This window comes from Aptenodytes forsteri, unplaced genomic scaffold (assembly GCF_000699145.1).
Source record: "Aptenodytes forsteri isolate BGI_AS27 unplaced genomic scaffold, ASM69914v1 Scaffold153, whole genome shotgun sequence".
Lineage (NCBI taxonomy): Eukaryota > Metazoa > Chordata > Aves > Sphenisciformes > Spheniscidae > Aptenodytes > Aptenodytes forsteri.
In genome coordinates this window covers 461099-467976 of record NW_008796178.1, presented here as the reverse complement: position 1 = coordinate 467976, position 6878 = coordinate 461099, and the positions used below count along the sequence as shown (strand labels likewise).

The following is a 6878-nucleotide window of genomic DNA, read 5'->3' as shown; positions in this document are numbered from 1 at the left end:
TGCACCTAAATTGCCCACCTGTTTTTTAGAATGGAAATAACCTGTATTAATTCCACCCTAGTGCCTAACCTTTCTGCTACTGAAATCAACACCAAGTAATCCATTGAATTCTGTGGTGTGGAATCAAACCAGTAAATTGGAGAACTCCTCCATCAGGAAATCATATGTGGCCAGAAATGAAAACGGCAGTGAATACTACGTTGATGTTTTCAGGCCCCAGATGATTTTCAGTGTTTGTTTTGGATATGGGTATCTATATGTGAGAGAGTGCTACCAGCTATATTGTGTTTTCCTGCATCTGTCTCTGTGTGGCACTGGTGCACTTTGAGAAATTCTTGAAGATGAACTAAAGATGTGGGATTTTGATGGATTCAACTGCTGTGCAGACATTTATATACTATTGTCATTCCATTTTACTCAGTGCATTCCAAAAACTTCGCAAAAGTGCTGAATAGTCCTGACACACCATTTATACAGTGTGCACATACGTATTTCTATTATACACAGCCAAACCAATTATAATCTTCTGCTACTGTTGTTTTATTGACTGCATTATGTAAAAGCCTTTCTTACAAATTGTTTCATGACTTTTGCAGCTTGCAAGAAGCAAGTTCTTCGTCCAGAAAGATGAAAAGTAACAATAGCATCTCCCACCACAAACATGCATGTGTAACGCAGTCTATATTCTCCTCTCCTGTGTGAGTCAAAGGGAAATCTGTTTTTTCAACATGCTGGTGTGCAGCAAATCTAGCCTGTCTGCCACACTGAGATCGTTATATATTTTATGTATTTTATATTCCTGCCCAAGTATATAGGCAGGAAGGGGAACCCAGAGTGACAATCATCTCTTTTGCAAAGAACTAGCACAAAACATGGACTGTTTGAGCTGTCAGAAGAGGTCATAAGTGGCCATTGAACACTGACTTGTATCATCCTTCTTCATAGAGTTGAATTTAACCCCAAACTATGACTATATCTGTATTGAGTATCTAGTTTCAACAGAGCTCCACCCAAATAGAAGAGGATTCAGAGAATAACTGGAGTTCTGCTGATTTCCTGCCTTCTAATACCAAATATTTTTTATCTTTGGTAAAGAGTTTTAATATGTTGGACTTGGGTTTCAGGACCCATCTCTTTCATTTGGCCATGTTTACTTTTGATTTACACCTGTTAGCCACAGGTTTTCTGGAAAGTAATGCACTCCCAGTGCAAATAAACTGGAGATTGTGAGGTGCGACCTATTTACCTGGCCTTGAGGAAAGAGGGGTGATTTTAAAACTTCGCTATAGGAAAGAAGGGATTGCACTATTATCTGCATGACCTAAAATGACTCATTCAAAAGATAAGCAAGGCTATTTAGATCTTGACTTGATTTGGCAAATGGTTGTCACTACCACACCCTCTACTTTCCTAACCTGTTTACATGGATGTAGAAATATTTCTAAACATTTCCTTTAGCGTGTGATGCTAAAGCAGATGATATGTATTAAAAGCTCTCTTTTGTGGGAATAGTGAGAACTGGTCTTACTGCAATAATTCTTTCTTTTCTTTCTTAACTACCCTTTAGGTCAGACACTTGACTTACTGTTAATTTCACAGAAGTCATCTATTATGTAGGAGAAAATCTGGGTATTTTAGCTATATGCAGTATTTTAGATAGATCTTGTGTATAAATTAAGTCCCAAGGACTGTAGCGGAATAGGACAAAGAAAGACTCATCAGACAGGGTAAAAGCCAAAAGATTTAAAAGTATCATAAAGAAATTAGAAAAACTACAAATAAACCATAGTTTTCTAACAGTGAAGATAGATAGTAACATTTGAATGAACTGGCAAGACAAATTCTGCATCTCTTGATTGGATGGTTTTCTGAAAAATATACTTGAGATGAGCAGAGAATTCTGGGTTCATAGTACAGATCTTGGACTGAATGTAAAATTGAATGCTTTGTGTTATGCAGGATGTCAACTAAGATAATCTGAAGGCTTCTTCTGACCATAAACCTGTATATCTGTGCATCAACAGCCATTGAACACCGTTGGCAAGTGGTGATTTCCCCATAACACTTTCTTTCGCTTCTCACCAATTGTCCCAAGCTATCTAGCGTCTACAGAGAAGCTTGTTTTAAAGGAAGTAATTCAACCGATGGCCTGTGTAGGTTAGCTGAAAGCTCATAGTTTTCTTTCTACTGCTGGAGAGTCAATTACAACTGGCTGAAATGCTCCATATTCATTAGACTGACCATTTGTAGAGGGAACAGGGTATGCTCTTTATGCCGTATCTACTGGCAGAGCAGGGAAGCAAGATACAAAATGTCTCTTGACATCATCCGCTAGGTAAGCTTGGGCAATTCACTTTTTCAGCTCTTTGTTTGCATTTCCCTTCATGTCTTTGTGCCCTGTAAATTCTTTGGGGTACTCAGTGCAGGTGGAAAACCAAGAAAAGCCCTCTGCAGAGCCATGGGAAGAGATCATTCCTATGCTGACTTAAATCTCAGCTGAATCTGCTGGATCCTACTGCAATAGTTTCTAACGAAAAGCACTGTTATGGTGAAATTACATTGTCTTGTGTTTATTTACTAGGCTTCCTCCTAGCTCAGCCAGAAAGCTGCCATGTTGGCTGTCATGGTTTAACCCCAGCTGGCAACTAAGCACCACCCAGCCGCTCACTCACTTCCCCCCAGTGGGATGGGGGAGAGAATCAGAAGGGTAAAAGTGAGAAAACTTGTGGGTTGAGATCAAGACAGTTTAATAGGTAAAGCAAAAGCCGTGCGTGCAAGCAAAGCAAAACCAGGAATTCATTCACTCCTTCCCATCGGCAGGCAGGTGTTCAGCCATCTCCAGGAAAGCAGGGCTCCATCACGCGTAATGGTGACTTGGGAAGACAAACGCCATCACTCCAAACGTCCCCCCCTTCCTCCTTCTTCCCCCAGCTTTATATGCTGAGCATGACACCATATGGTGTGGGATATCCCTTGGGTCAGTTGGGGTCAGCTGTCCCGGCTGTGTCCCCTCCCAACTTCTTGTGCACCCCCAGCCTCCTCGCTGGTGGGGTGGGGTGAGAGGCAGAAAAGGCCTTGACTCTGTGTCAGCACTGCTCAGCAGTAATGAAAACATCCCTGTGTTATCAACACTGTTTCCAGCACAAATCCAAACCACAGCCCCATAGTAGCTACTGTGAAGAAAATTAACTCTATCCCAGCCAAAACCAACACATTGGCTAAAGATTCAGAGGTTCTGTAGCCGACTTGTGCAAGATTCAGGATTTGGCTTCTGGTGGTGTGCCACATCCCTCTTTTAATTAGAAGCACATGTCCACATGAGGAATTGAGCTCTTCAAATGTGAACCTCATGTAATTATGAAAGCCATAGGAGATAAGAATAATTGTTTTCGGTTCCAGATGTCCTGTCTTCTTCAGCACTGCAGGAAGATTAAGTGAAAGTCGACTAGGGCAATAGCAAAGTTCAAATGCACAGCAGGATAACTGATGCTGACCAAAGTACTGGTAGGATCTAATGGAGTTCAAAGAAAATTCCCTTCCATATTCCTAGTCACCAAAGAGGTTTCTCACTATCATAAGCACATCCATTTCATGAGCCTGATTACACACCGAGTGCGTGGTTTGCATAGCTGTCAACCAACAGGGCTGAACTCCTTGTGCTGTAAACTGTTTTAATGAGAGGGAAGCTACAGCATTTTATGTGAAATGATTTGGTTCTCTGGTTTAACTGTCTTTGTTAAGGACTCCATTCCCCATCACAAAACACATACACTGCATGACATGATAAGGATAATTTACAACATATTAAACAAGTTGAAAGAGTGCTTTCTAAAAGTTCCAGTAAATGTAATCAACTGGCGTGTTGTGTCCGTGTGTGGGCTTAGGGATGAAATAAAGGAAAATTCAGTGGAGGGTTAGGGAAAAGGCAAAAGAAACTAATTGAATAGGGAGCCCACAATGGTTGTACTTTGCCAGACTAATGAATCACTGTTTGCTGTGCTGTTAAGGCCCAGGAGACTTAGAACCTCAAAGGAAGCCATGAAGTATTGCAAGTGTGTCTTAGTAGGCAGAGCAACAGCATTGCTTAATTTAGGAGTAAAACTCTGCTCTCTCAATAGGCTGCATGAGTTCCAGAATCACACAGGCTTCTTGCTTGTTGTCCCAGCCGCTGGGGCTGCACCTCCTCTGAAGCAGCTGTGTTAAGCCCACAGGGAGGAGATTTTGTCATTTAGGGCAGGTCCTAAAGGGGAACTATGTAGCATTTAAGCATGGCAGTCCAAAATTGTGAACCTGTAACCCCTCACTGCAGCTGTTGCTCAGTCCTGAAGTTTCCTCAGCTGTTTGCACTGAATTTCTACAGGTGCCAAACATGCTGGTTTGGGTATGCTTGGTGCCTTTTTCCTTATATCCTTGGAGGGTCATGCTCAGAACACAGCAGGACCTTAAAAGGCAGAGGTAGTCAGTCATCCCTTTTTTAAAAGGCCAGAGGGGTGGTGCCCAAGTCGTAGTCGACCCTTACTGCCCGAGAGCTACAAATCCACCCTTCTAGGGGAGAGCCCACTTATCTCTCAGCACTAGAGGGAGACGTCATTCCCATCACTTTCCATCGCAGCTTTTCTGCTTCACAAAAAGGAGCTACAATTGCACTCGGTCTAGAAGAGAGTGTGACTTTCTAGCCTATTGTTAGGGCACTTACTTGTACAGAAACATGTGAATTCTAAGCCCAGCTTCAATGCTTGTTTATGTGTTCTTCAGATTAGTTCCTCAAAAATCAGTATTGGGAGTTATTTTATGTAATACTTTCAGTATTTTATGTAATACTTTCAGTAATAAACTTGGCATGGAAAAGTAAAAATGTACTAGTGAAACTGTTGATGGTGTAAGCATGGGAGGGAGGTCCTCTATCGACATAGGAGGACCAAATACTACACTGGAAGGACTAGAGAGGAATTGGTGTAATAGGAATGGGGTGAAATTTAGGTCATGCACATATGTGCTAACAGCAAGAATTTCTGATATAAAGTGATAAATGGAACTGATACTGGAGAAAAATCCAGATACACTGAACAATCAGAGGATAATTATGAAATGTTAGTATTTCTGGTAGAGACAGGAAAATACTTGCGCTTCCATGCAGAATGCTGGTAAGGCCACATCTGAAAAAATGATGATCGAAAATAAGACTGAGAGAGTCTGATTTCTACCTCTTTATTAGAGGGTTAATTGCCAAAACAAAGAAGATCTATTTCAGCCAAAGGCTTGTTTATCCATGTATAATTGCCTATGAATACATGCAACTAGAAACAAGATTGAGGTTCCTAGATATCAGCAGAATAAGGCTCATAGCCTTCCAACAGGAGCAGGAGGAAACCCAGCTGGTCTGAGGTGGAACTCAGAAAGTTTAATAAAGGTATTACCTGGCATGGCTGCCTGTATTAGGAAGGACTGGACTTAATGGCCCAAGAGAACCTCTCTAATGACAGTCTCTTCAGATCCGGTTTGCTTGTCATTTCTGCTGAAATGCCGATGTATTTGGAGGGAGCACTAGCAAATGGGGAAAAAATGCCAGTTTCTTGTATAAAGCTGTGGAGCTCTTCCAGAACCCCCTGGCTGATTTGGCTGGAGGAGATGAACGCTTGGCAGGATCTCCATCACTGGGGAGTTCTTAATGATACACAGGGTGAAATCCTGACCCCTGTGAAGTTGATGGAAGTTTTGCTATTAATTTCTGTGAGGCCAGGATTTCACCCTGGAAAGGGAGTCAAAAGTACATGCATGCTTTCAGAGACAGAATGGCTGATTAAATACATCTGGTGCACTGCTCTTTTATCAATCATTGATAAAATAGTGCCTTTTAAATATAAACTTTGGGTAAGCTTAACCGCAAAATTCAAACATCTCCTTTTACAAGCCTTAAAAGCAAAATTTGTCTGCTTTTTGTCTGAAAAGAACAGAAATCGTGGCAAAAAATAACACATACCCGTACCCATCCACTCCAAACTCCTGTAGTATTTGATGTTCTGCTGAAATGAGTGATTAAAGCATAGAAAAGCCAGTTAAAATATTTCTAGATGACACATAAAACTTTATCCTCTAAGGATGTCATCCAAAACTTTTCCTCCTCATCTAATTCCTGAGCAGTTAAACACCAGTTAGGAGTTCATCTGGATTTCAGCGTGGACTGTGCTTTCACAGGACCACCCAGCGCTGCCGCTTTTGACATCCCATAAAGGCTCAGGACAGGCAGCGAGCCCTCCGTCCGCACTCGCTCGAATCACGACGTGTCGATATCGATGGGGCCGGACACCCCGCACGGTGGTGTGCGGGAGGGCTGAGAGGGCTGGGAAACGCTCTCCCAGGCGCCGTGTTTAACCTGACACGGCCAGGGTGTGATGCAGAGCCCCGCCACGGTGCGTGACCTGGCGAAGCAGGAGACACGCATGTCCCCAGCGTGCGCGTCTCTAAAATGTGCATGTGAACCGCGCAGCGCCAGCACCGCCGGCCCGGACAAGCAAAACCGCGGAGGGCAGGGCAGCCTCCCTGCCTGCCCTGCTCCGCCAGGCCTCTCAAGGACAGCCTTCCTCCCGGCCGCCCTCCCGAACCAGAGCGGGACCTTCCCCGGTGAGTGCCGCCCCGCCCGCGGCAGCTCCCGCCGCTGAATTTGCTCCGGTCCCTTAATTGTTTCGCTCTCACCAAGAACTTTGTTTACAGTCCCTTGTGCAGCGAGCTGCATCCCCCTTTTATGCTTGCTCCGGGCTAGTGTCCGCCGCAGTCCCGTCCGGCAGTCGGGAGGTAAGGCACGGCTCGGCACGGCACAGTGTGGCGTGGCGTGGCGTGGCGTGGCGTGGCGTGGCACACCACACCACACCATACCATGG

General features: G+C 43.8%; 1 protein-coding gene across 1 annotated transcript in view; it reads left to right on the top strand.

Moving 5' to 3' along the window:
* Positions 1-6729: 6729 nt before the first annotated feature.
* Positions 6730-6878, top strand: part of TMEM100 (transmembrane protein 100) — a 7577-nt gene continuing 7428 nt past the window's right edge. Inside the window, exon 1 of the mRNA XM_009287664.2 lies at positions 6730-6792. The gene's annotated coding sequence lies outside the window, so the exon portion shown is untranslated. The remainder of the gene's footprint in view (positions 6793-6878) is intronic.